Genomic DNA, 12,666 nt, shown 5'->3' with positions numbered 1-12,666 from the left:
TCTGAAATGAAGGGGATGATTCATATTGCCTCAGTACAATGGAGGGAAATTGTGATAAAGGCAGTATCTGTAGAAAACTTAGAATTTCCTGGGATATTGACTGGAATGTGGTTGAAGGCAGTTTGCAGATCATTAAGAATTGATGATGGAAGGAAGTAAGGAGAGAACAGATTTTCAGTCTGAAACTTTTTTCCTTCAGATTGAGATATAGTTAATTGTGTAATTTAGATGTTTCTACTAGGCTAACATAGGTTGGATTAGGGGAACTAGACTCCTGCTTTGGGGGTTTCCTCCCTTTGCATTTCACTCTACAGTTATGAAACGAACTCTGAGAACTTCTCTTTTGGCTTTCTTATTCTCTTTTCCTTTTTTTAGAAATACACAGGGCACAGTAAAGAAGAAAGCTAGTGAAAGTAGGATGATGAGGTCCTGGCATGCAGCTATCATCAGAATGGAAGTGTCTAGGGAATCAGTAGCTTCGGGACTCTATCATTCTGTGTGCTGGTTTTTATACTCCCTTCTAATTAGTCATTGGAATTCTAAATTTTATATTCTATGAATGGTAACCATTAAAAAATTCAAGGTTGAAAGAAAAAAATGGTTGTTTTTTGAGTGCTGATCTTTTTAAAGAGGCAAGATTTTAAAATACATACCTTTTAGTTCTTTTAGGAATATTTCTTGTGAGATCCTAAATTAGGTCAGTAAAACACCTCTAGCCTAACATTGTAGGGACATTACAATCATCGCTATAGCAAAAGAACTTTGTTCCAGCTGATTATTTGGAAGAACTGATGGGATGTCTGGGCAGATTGGTACATTTTCCTAAAGTGAAATGAAGCTTGAAAAAAATAGATTGGTTGAACCTTGCAGCCACCAAGTTCGAAATAAGTACTGTATCAAATTCATTCTCACATTCCCACCATGAATGAAAACTACCCAAAATATTGATATTTGAATCTGATGATGTCAGATGTGGTTCTCCATTCTGAGTGTTGCGGAATTCAGTTGGGTATGCTATTGGGCAGGTAGCACACGCAAATCTCTTGATATTGGTTGATGGTATTTTTTTCAACCTTGCCACATATGTGATCTGTTTGATAAGCAAGTGTTTTTCTTTCTTTTTAATAAAAAAATGTAGTATATGAGCATTATAAACATTTCTATAGTATGGAAATAAAGAAAAAAATTAATTCGCCAACCCATTCCCAGAGGTATTATTGACCAGTTGGTGTGAGTCCTTTTAGACCTTTTTTTTTGCTTATATCCTTGGACTTGTATACACATACATAAACTTTTGAAAATGAGATTATATTCTGCAACTTAATAAAAGAGTTTTTAAAAGTTGTGTGATAAGTGGTATATTACCCTTGATTTACCTCTATGTCCGAAGAACCTGAGTCCTTTACTTTCATCCTAAATATATATGTTATTTAGCTGATAGAGAAACCCTAAATGTGTACAGGAAAAAAATGACCTGATGCTTAAGTAAGTGTCTTATCTGGCAGTAAATTAGGCCATGGTAGAAAATTCACTTTGAGTATTCTCAGGCATGTTTTCATGATTACACTGAAGAAATAGGCAATTTAGAATTTCACCCAACCTTTCATCTTGTCTGATATCAATTTCAAGGACTTCATTTGACTGCATCATTATTGTTGAAAAATACAGAGTGGAACAGGCTAAGCTAGGTTTGTCCACATGGGTGGTTTTGATTACCTCTTTGTCTGATTTCAAGATGTCCTTCTCTTTAGGCTTCACCCTTGATCAATATACTTGTCATTTAGACTGCTCTAATCCAAGCACAAGTGTAGAATGGCACAACCTTTTGAAAGTGGCTTTGCTCATTGAATTAAAATGTCAATCTGATGCTTTGTTTAATTTAAAAAATAGACTCAACGCAGTTTTATATGATTTGAAAAGTAATAGATTGAACATGTGCTTTTACTTTTCTTCCCTCCCGAAACCACTTTGAAACAACAAATTGATTTTTAAAATATATTTTTATACACACATGCATACATATACTAATATATATACATATATACTCACCTTCAAGGAAAAATAGCATCGAATAGGAGAAAACCACTATAAAACCTTTGAAGCTGAGAAGCCAATAGATGAGAGGCTTGTATGGGAGAGCAGAATTCTGAGATGGGGATAGGGTGGGGTGGCAATAACCCCAGTAGGTCTCAATTTACAGTGAGCCAATGTACCCCACAGAATCCCCCAAACGTCAGCAATTGGCAGCACCAAGTGTCTCCAGAGTTGAGTGAAGGTGGAGCTAAAATCAGGAGTTGAAAGTCCTTTAAGAAGCAATGAGAGTCCCACATCTGCCTGCTCTGAACAACTGTCTCTTTCCTTCCAATGGAAAACTGAAAGTTTATTCTCTGGAGAAGGTAAAACAGCCTTTGGACTGAGGAACGTAGGCACAATTGAAAACAATTGAAAATATAACAGATGCTTTCCCCAGGCCTTCTTCCTCTTCTTAGCTCCCGCAATGCTGGCAGGAGTCTGGAAGGTTCTTTCTGAGGAATCTGTCCAGCCTAAGGGGAGCTTGCCAAGGAAACTGAGGCCAGGGGTTTCCTAATGAATCAGGTGAGTTAGGTCGTCTGCCACAATAAAGCCCACAGTAGATAAGCTCCAGCCACATATCCAGAGCTTGCAGCTCAGCTTTTTGGTGCTCCACTCTTTGAGGAGACAACTAAGGATCACCAGACTCATGAGAAACATTTTTTTTTTAATTATAGAAGTTTTGGGTTTACCGAAAAATCATGATAATATAAAAAGACCCCATATACCACTCTGTTAATAATGCCTTGCCCTAGTGTGGTATGTTTGTTATAATTCACAAAAGACATTTCTATCATTGTACTGTTAACTAGAGTCAATAATTTATAATAGGGGTCACAATTTGTATTGTGCAGTCCTATGTATTTTATTTTAATTTTTATACTAGTAACATATATATACAACCTAAAGTTTCTCCTTTTAACTACATTCACATATATAATTCAGTGCTGTTAATTACATCCATAGTGTTGTGCTACTATTGCACCCATCCATTACCAGAACTTTACACTCAACTCAATAGAAACACTGTACAATTTAAGCATTAACACCCTGTTCTCTACCCTGCTCTGACCCCTGATAACCTATATTCTAGATTCTGATTCTATGAGTTTTCGTATTCTAATTATTTCATATATTACATATTCATACATTGTCCTTCTGTGTCTGGCTTCTTTCACTCAAGATAATGTCTTCAGGGTTCAACCATGTTGTTGCATGTATCAGAACTGCATTCCTTTTTATGGCTGAATAATATTCCAGTGTATGTATATACCACACTGTATTTACCCATGCACCACATGTGGCAGTCCTGGTTGCAGAGGCCAAGGAACTGAGAGGCAGAAAGTTGGAGCCTGGCTTGGAGCCACGGAACCCATGGGAGTGCATGGGCAGGAATGCCAGATGAGGAAGTAAGCCAGACTCATTCCTTGGGCGCTCCCTTCACCAGTGCAGCCTTGTGACCAGCAACTCACTCCACAACCCATGCACCTGAACCCCATCATCCGTTCCCATTCCCTGCGCTCCAGGTGCCCCCACCCCACCAGCCCCCAGTGCACATATGTGCCACACACCTCCACCCCAAGTGCAGCCCAACCCACCTCTCCTGCACACCTCCTGAGCCCTACCTCCCCATCCCTGTTCCCTGCAGGCTGTTGCCACCACATAAAGGTTGTGGGCACTAACCTCCATACCCAAGCTACCCCTGCCCCTCTGCCCATAGTACTGCACAACCTCACCCCACCCTCCCTGAGCTCAGCGCATTCCTTTATGGCACTCCCAGGCCCATGCATGCACATGGGCCCCCAGTCATGTCATTCCGCTCTGGGAAGTGCACTTTATAGCAGTCCTAGAACTGCACATGCACACAGACCTCAGTCTCACTTCCCAACTCTGAGAAAGTGTCTACCTGTGCAGCCAAGTCACATCTGCCCCCGATCCACGAATGCATAATGCCGACCTGCTGACACAGCTCTGTGCTTGCAGACTAAGGGACTTGTGCCTTAGACCAACGCACACCAGGGTTATGCCCCCGAGGCTGGTGCACCCGCACAGCTACATCCTCCCTGGCTGCTAGGTACCCACATTCATAAGCATCAGCGTAACATCCCCAACCTGTGCCTGTACTTGCCCTGCAGCAAACATCCCTGCACTGAGTGCCTCACCCCATGCCCTGCTCCCTGCTGCACAACCATCCCACAAACACAAGGCCTTGAAGTACTGAAAAAAAATCAACTCCCAAAGTAAATCAATCAAGATGTTTACATGCCGTGAAGACAGCAGAAGATCACTAAGCATATCACAGTGCAGACACATATAGCTCTGCCTAATGACCAAATTAAAACACCAGAGGAGACATAGATGCTTTAACAACTAACCAAAGATTTTTATACAACTCCACTTAAAATAAGTGGGATTGCAAATGACATAAAGGAGATCAAGAAGATACTAGAAGAGCATAAGGGGAGGAATTTGAAAGAATAAATAGAAAAAATGGCAGATATAACAATGATTGAAGACTGTTGACCAAATGAAAAACATACTAGAGGCACACAACACCAGATTTTGAGAGATAGAAGAAAGAATAAATGATATAGAGGACAGAATAATTGACTTCGAAGACTTGAAACAGCAAATGGCAAAAAAGATGAAAAAAATTGAATTGGAACTCAGGGAAATGATAGACAAAACAGAGTGCACAAATATAAGAATCATTGGTGTCCCGGAAGGAGAGGAGAGGAGTAAAGGACTAGGAAGAATAGTTGAGGATATAATGGGGGAAAACTTCCTAACCTTCATAAAGGATGTAAATATACAAGTCAAAGAAACCCAAGAAATTCCAAACAGAATAAATCCAAACAGAGCTTCCCCAAGGCACATACTAATCAGTCTGTCAAATGTTGAAGAGAAGCAGAAAATCCTGAAAGTGGCAAGAGAAAGACAATCTACTACATACAAGGGAAATCAAATAAGACTGTGTTCAGACTACTCAACTAGAACCCTGGAGAAGAGAAGGCAATGGTATGATATATTCAAGATCCTGAAAGAGACAAACTTACAGCCAAGAATTCTGTGCCCAGCCAAATTGTCCTTCAAAATTGAGGGACAGATTAAAGTTTTCACAGACAAATAAGTCCTGAAAGAATTTGTCAACAAGAGACTGGCCCTATAAGAAATACTAAAAGGAGTTCTGTAGGCTGAAAAGAAAAAAAGACAGAGAGCGAGGTCTGCAGGAGGGCACAGAATTGAAGAGTACCACTAAGGGTAAGTTAAAGAATACAAAGAGAAAGAGGGAAAAGAATATATAGATCTGACAACAAAATAAAAAACATTAGATGGTGGAATCAAGAAACACCTTTTCAGTAACAACTTTGAATGTTAACAGACTAAATTTACCAATTAAAAGATACAGATTGGCAGAATGGATTAAGAAACATAATCCAGCTATATGCTGCTTACAAGAGACTCATCTTAGACACAATGATACAAATAGATTGAAAGGGAAAGAATGGAAAAAGATTCTCCACACAAGTTGTAACCAAAAGAAAGCAGGAGTAGCTATACTAATATCAGACAAAATAGACTGTAAATGTAAATGCATCATAAGAGACAAAGAAGGATACTATATGCTAATTAAAGGTCATTTCGCCAAGAAGATATAACAGTCATACATGTTTATGCTCCCACTCAAGGAGCACCAAAGTCAGTACATTGGCAAAACTGAAGGGCGCGATAGATGTTTCAACAATAATAGTAGGAGACTTCAATACACCACTCTCCTCTATAGATAGATCAACTGGACAGAAAATCACCAAGGAAATAAAGAAGTTAAATAACTTGATAAATGAATTAGACCTAACAGATATATATAGATCATTGCACCCTAAAGCACAAGGATATACATTATTTTCTAGTGCTCATGGAACATTCACCAGGATAGATCATATGCTGGGGCACAAAACAGGACTTTATAAATTTAAAAACATTGAAATTATTCAAGGCACTTTCTCTGATCATAATGGGATGAAGCTGAATCTCAATAACCACCAAAGAATGAGAACATTCACAAATATATGGAGATTAAATAACACACTCTTAAACAACCAATGGGTAGCTAATGAGGTTGAACTTCCATGTAGGGGAATAGATAGTTGTGAAGGTGGTTCTCTAGTGGGTCTGTAAGTAGTATTACCACATGGAAGATGAACAAGATTGAAAGGGATTGTATAGACCTATATGCCCCACTGATAAACACTAGAAATATGAATTAGTTCTCACAAGAATTACTTCAAAGATATGATTCTTATATGAAGAGTGTTTTTATGGGGGAAAACTGCTATTGCATGCTATGAGCTATGTTCAAAAGGAAACCATCAGCACTACCACAGCAACAGCAGAGGTAAATAATGGGGTGAGGGACAAGAGTTAAAGAGGAGGTTTAGAATTCCTATTTGGTGAGGGTGTGTTTATTGGTTTTCTTTCTCTTGGGAACAATGAAATTATCTAAAATAGAGAATGTTGTTGAACTGTGGACTTTGGGCCCTCTACATGATGTATGATGAATGCAGGTAGCTGAAGGATGCACTGACGGAGAAGTAGATTGGCGAACGATGGTATATATTTATGAACAAAGGTTGTGCTGATGTAAAAAGGAACAAAGTTGTGAGGCATGCAACGATGTATATGAACATGTGGGATCTTTGGTGAGACAAAGTAAGCCAGAAACAAAAGAAAAATGGTGTGGTCACCTTTAGAAAATGCTTATAAGAAAACAGGGGCCCAGATTGTAAGCTTTTAGAGCAGACACATTAAGTCTGGGTGGTGATTATTATTTCTGGATTTTGAGAGGCTGTTTTTTATATTTAACCTGATTTTAGAGATAAGAATGAAGCTGAACAGGTTGGGGTTAAAGTAATTCAGAACATAGGGGTAAGGAAGACAGTGTCTATATTTTAGAAACACACGTACTCTTTGAGACCAATGGAAGAAAGGTTTATTTGATCTGGAACTGAAATTTTCTGTAGTGCATAATCTAATTTAATCTATCTGTATAGCTCATTTGAACAATTGAAACACAGGGGGCCCAGAATAAGAAAAAGGTCCTTTTTTTTTTTTTTTAATTTTTTAATTATTATTTTTTAAATGTAACAACAAACAAACAAAAGCATTCTTAACATATGATCATTCCATTCTACATATATAATCAGTAATTCACAATATCATCACATATTAATCATCATGATCATTTCTTCGAACATTTGCATCAATTCAGAAAAAGAAATAAAAAGACAACAGAAAAAAATTCATTCATACCATACCACTTACCCCTTCCTTTCATTGATCACCAGCATTTCAATCTACTAAATTTATTTTAACATTTGTTCCCCCTATTATTTATGTTTATTCCATATGTTTTACTCATCTGTTGATAAGTTAGATAAAAGGAGCATCAGACACAAGGTTTTCACAATCACACATTCACACTGTGAAAGCTACATCATTATACAATCATCTTCAAGAAACATGGCTACTGGAACACAGCTCTACATTTTCAGGCACTTCCCTCCAGCCTCTCCATTACATCTTGAATAACAAGTGATATCTATTTAATGCGTAAGAATAACTTCCAGGATAACCTCTGGACTTTGTAATCTCTCAGCCATTGACACTTTCTTTTGTCTCATTTCACTCTTCCCCCTTTTTGTTGAGAAGGTTTTCTCAATCCCTTGATGCTGAGTCTCAGCTCATTCTAGGATTCTGTCCCACATTGCCAGGAAGGTCCACCGGGAGTCATGTCCCACATAGACGGGGATGGCAGTGAGTTTGCTTGTTGTGTTGGCTGGAGAGAGAGGCCACATCTGAGCAACAAAAGAGGCTCTCTTGGGGGTGACTCTTAGGCCTAATTTTAAGAAGGCTTGACCTATCCTTTGTGGGATTAAGTTTATATGAACAAACCCCAAGATTGGGGGCTCAGCCTATTGCTTTGGTTGTCCATACTACTTGTGAGAATATCAAGAATTCAACTTGGGGAAGTTGAATTTTCCCCCTTTCTCACCATTCCCCCAAGGGGACTTTGCAAATACTTTTTAATTCACTGTTCAAATCACTCTGGAATTTATTGGGGCATCACTATGGACAAACCAATAAAATCTCATGCCCTATTCAAGGTTCCATGTACTTATGGTGTTCAATTAAGCTGTCCACATAAGTTATATTAGAAACTGCACTAGCCAAAATATAAATTTTGTACCAAATAAACATTTTTTGCTTTAGTTTCACACAGAAGTTAAAATTTTAAAATATTAATTAACATCTACAGAAAGAGGTCCTTTAATCCTGTAAAGATTATTGTAATGCCTGGAGACATCCTAGAGTATATTAAGCAGATAATCAAAATGTATTGGCAAAGTCCCCTGAGGCATGGGAGAAAAATATGTAACTATTAAACCTTACCATCTGGGAATCCTCTGTTACTGTGTTAAGCTTTAGGAACACCCAAATCAATAGGTCATGCCCTCGATCAGGAGGCTAACTCTTGTGAAGCTTATATAGGTAGTGGAGAAGCTTAGACTACCTATAAGTGTGCCTAAGAGTTAACCTCTGGAGGACCTCTGTTGTTGCTCAGATGTGGCCTCAGTCTCTCTAAGCCCAGCTCTGCAAGTGAAATCACTGCTCTCCCCCCCTACCTGGGACATGTTATCCAGGGGTGAAAGTCTCACTAGTGATGTGGGAGGTGACTCCCAGGAATGAATCCAGCCCTGTCACTGTGGGATCAACAATTCCATCCTGACCAAAAGTGGAAAAAGAAGTATAACTAATAAAGTATCAGTGGCAGAGAGTTCAAATAGAGTTCAGAGGCTACTCTGGAGGTTGCTCTTAACGCAAGCTTCAGTTAGACTTTGCTACCTATCATAACCTGCCAACCCCCAACCAGGACCATTCCAGCCAATCCTAAAGAACACCTAAGGCAATTTATAAGATTACACAAGTATTCCAGGCACTAGAGTAACTTTCCAGAAACCTATAACCTCCATATGGGTCCCTGGTCCAGATAAGTCCTGAAACCTAGCCCAGCCTCTCCAGAATATCAGATAGTTCCATCTCCCTACCCCATAATAGTGACAGACCCTTCCAATATAAAAAATTTAGAGTGGTCCATAGCCCAACACCCCTAAGAGAGGGATGGAAAGATTGAAGGTGATGGTGGAGTTATATAGTGAAGATAGGATTTAACAAATGAATATGAATGCTGAATCGTTAAATTGATATCACGTCTCCAGTATTTTAGGGCAGCTAGAAGTAAAAACCTAAAATTGTAAAATTGTAACCCAATCTCTGAAATATGTTCTACAACTAATTGTGGTGCTATGCTTTGAAATTTATAGTTTTTTTGTATATATGTTATTTTTCACAAAAAAAGGAGGAAAAAAGTTGATTGTGATGATAAAAAAAAATATTTAAGCCTTCTAGCCTCCTATATTCTGAAGCAGCTAGAAGGAAAAATCTGAGAGGATCGTATGGTAGCCCATGACAAACTCTGGGATCTGTCCTGTAACCACTTGTTGAAGAGCACTTTGAAAACTATTGCCTTTTTGTTTCTTTGCTTTGTATATATGTTATACTATACAATAAAAAAAATGTTAAAAAATATAAGTAAAACTTTTTTAGAGTCTTAGATAGAGTACAGGGAATTCTTTAGGATTTTCAGGAATACTACTGATTGGGGCTTGGCATACTGTGGCAATTTGCAATAACTGCCTGAAGCTTGTGTAAGAATAACTTCCAAAATGACCTCTCAACTCTATTTGAAATAAAAAAAACACTTTTAACATGAAAAATAGAAACAATAACAACAAAAACAAGCTTTGAGAAAATAGAAAGTTTGCAGTAAGAACACTTCAGAAAAGCTATGCTTTATAATCTCAGAGAGATGAGAAATTACATTACGTTCAGGATGGTAATTTAAAAAAAAAAAGAATAGAAAACATAAAGAAATATAAGAAATGACCTAGAAATTAAAGCAGAAAGATTAAAAAGAAAAGGAAGGAGAAAATAGGAGAGAAAAGATAAGGCAATTAGGCTAGTCCATAGCATTCCAGAAAGAAAGCTGAAGACATGATGGGGAGAAAATAATGTTCCAGTACCAGAAAATACCAAAGAACTTAATGATACAATTTCTAGATTGAAAGAGCCACCAAGTACTCAGCTACAAAGGATGAAAATAGACTACCAAAAGCACATGACATTCACAGACTGAGGTCAAAGAGAAGATCCTGCAAGCTTCCTGGGACAAAAACAAACAAAGAAAAAACAGGCCACCTATGAAGGATCAAGAATGAGTACTTCTTTGAATATTTAATAGCAGCACGGGAAACTAGAGGACAAAGTAATTCTCAAAAATTCTGAAGAAAAGTATTTCCAACTTAGAATTCCACATTAAGACTAGCTATGAGTCAAGTATAAGACCTTTTTATACATACAAATTTTCAAAAGATTTATCTACCTTGTTTCCCTTTTTAGGAAGCTGACAGAGGGTATGTTTCACCAAAAATAATGGACTTATCTAAGAAAAAAAAAGGTATGGGATATAGAAATAGGTTCCACAGGAGAGCCAAAGACATCTCTAGGATGATGATAAAGGGAGATCCCAGGATGCCAACTTAGCAACAGGTGTAGGGACAACCAGTCTGATTGGAGCAGACAAAGGGCTCTTGAACATACTCCTTAAAGATGCAATAGATGTATCTGTCGAGAGAGGCTTAGACAGCTTAGAGTTGAATAGAAAACTAAATTAAAATAAACTACAAGTTGTTGGAAAGGAAAAGGAAGCATGACTGCCTTAGCTCAGTTGTGAATATCATTTACTTAATGTAAGAATGAATTGCATTAATCACACATATGACTTTGTCTGTTGAGATTTCTTGCACTGGAACATGAGGTGGGCTATCCCCACTGCCAGAGCAGGGCTTAGGGCCTGGGCAGGCCTTGAAGGCAGGTGCAGGTGTGGACACCCAACCGATCACGTGTGGAGGAAGCATCTTCAGTTAGTCGGCTCCTCTACCCTTCAGTTGAGATTATATTGTTTCTTCTCAGCATTGGTGACTGGTTTGGCAAGGGCCAAAGTCTTGGGCCAACCCCACACTGATCATCCTCCTTAAATGCCACCTGGCCCTAAACTTATGGGGATGCCCAGAAGAGATGCAGAGATCCCTGAATTATGATTTGGAAAGGGCAAGGCAAGCAGAAGTTAGGGACAGAGCAGTGGATCTCAAAAGTGTGGTGCATTAGCACTGCCGGGGAACTGCATTTGTGTATCTTTCATTGTGAGGTGTCTATTCATGCCTTTTCCCATTTATAATGAAATTTTTCATCTTTTTATTTTTGAGGAAAAAAGTTCTTTATACTCAGACCCTTTTCTCAGATATATGTTTGGTGAATATTTTCTCCCCAATGATGATGTGCTGATTCCTATTCTTAATGGCGTCTTTGGATAAACTGAAAAGTTTGCTTTTGCTGAAGTCCAGTTTATCAATTTTCTCTATTATAGATTCTCCTTTCTGTGACTTATCTAGAGCATCTCTGCCTATCCAAAGAACACAAAGATTTTCTCCTGTACTTCTAGACGTTTTATCAATTCAATGTTATGTTTAGCTCTATAAACTATCTCAAATCAATTTTTGTGTATGATGTAAGTGATGTAAGCATCAGGGTTCATGTTTTTATTTATGGTTACTCATTTATTCCAGTACCATGTAATTCTTGGAAAACTTTGCTAGAAATTAGTTGACTATATAAACGTGAGTATTTCTAGACACTTCATTCCATTCCTTGTTCTATTGTTCTAACCTAAACCAGTTATGCTGTCTTAATTACTGCAGCATTATGACACTTTTTGAAAATCATTGTTTTCCTTTTTTTCAAAATTGATTTGATTATTCTAGGTCTCTAGCATTTTCATATAATTTTTTTTAACCAAATATGCCTTTATTTTTTAAGTCTTCAAACAGTAAACTGTTGTCTTCTTTTCCCAAGATAAACATGATTAACGTACAAAAATTGGCATTTACAATGCATTTTCAAAACACTTCCCTTTAACAGGAAACTTAGTTTTGTAAACTCTAAACAGTGAAAAGGTAAAATAAATTTCCATTTTGTTGCCATTATAAACAAAACAGAATCAAGTATCAGTCAAGGAAATCCATTCAGACTTCAGGTCCTTCTCCTCCAGGAACCAGCATTGTTATATTATTTCCATTTAGCAAGATCTGATCTAATTTTGTAATTCCCCTTCCTTCTGGTGTGATTTCAAACCCAGTGACGTCTTCCAGCACCATATTAACAAAGTGGTCAAATCCTAAAAGTGTGCCAACAATTTCTTTATCACTTTTCATCACAATGTGAATTCTTGATCCTATACATTTGTCCACCAGCTCTAGCGGCAGGAGCTGCGACGGATTGGTGGTAGCATTTGCCGCCATGACCACGCCGGAAAATCATAATTTTTATGTGGTTAATTCTTAAAAAAAGAAAAGCCTAAACGAAGTCATGAGGCATGCAAAAAAGTGAATGAACTTTGGTGAGGCATTTGGTAAGGCAAAA

General features: G+C 37.9%; 1 protein-coding gene and 1 pseudogene across 4 annotated transcripts in view; one reads left to right on the top strand and one right to left on the bottom strand.

Moving 5' to 3' along the window:
• Positions 1–12,666, top strand: part of PXK (PX domain containing serine/threonine kinase like) — a 95,685-nt gene that overhangs the window by 37,831 nt on the left and 45,188 nt on the right. The gene's annotated exons all lie outside the window — the stretch shown is intronic.
• On the bottom strand, positions 12,036–12,553 carry LOC143656999 (U6 snRNA-associated Sm-like protein LSm5 pseudogene; annotated as a pseudogene).

Source organism: Tamandua tetradactyla, chromosome 15 (genome assembly GCF_023851605.1).
Source record: "Tamandua tetradactyla isolate mTamTet1 chromosome 15, mTamTet1.pri, whole genome shotgun sequence".
Lineage (NCBI taxonomy): Eukaryota > Metazoa > Chordata > Mammalia > Pilosa > Myrmecophagidae > Tamandua > Tamandua tetradactyla.
The sequence above is the reverse complement of the archived record's forward strand: the minus strand, read 5'-3'. Positions and strand labels throughout refer to the sequence as shown.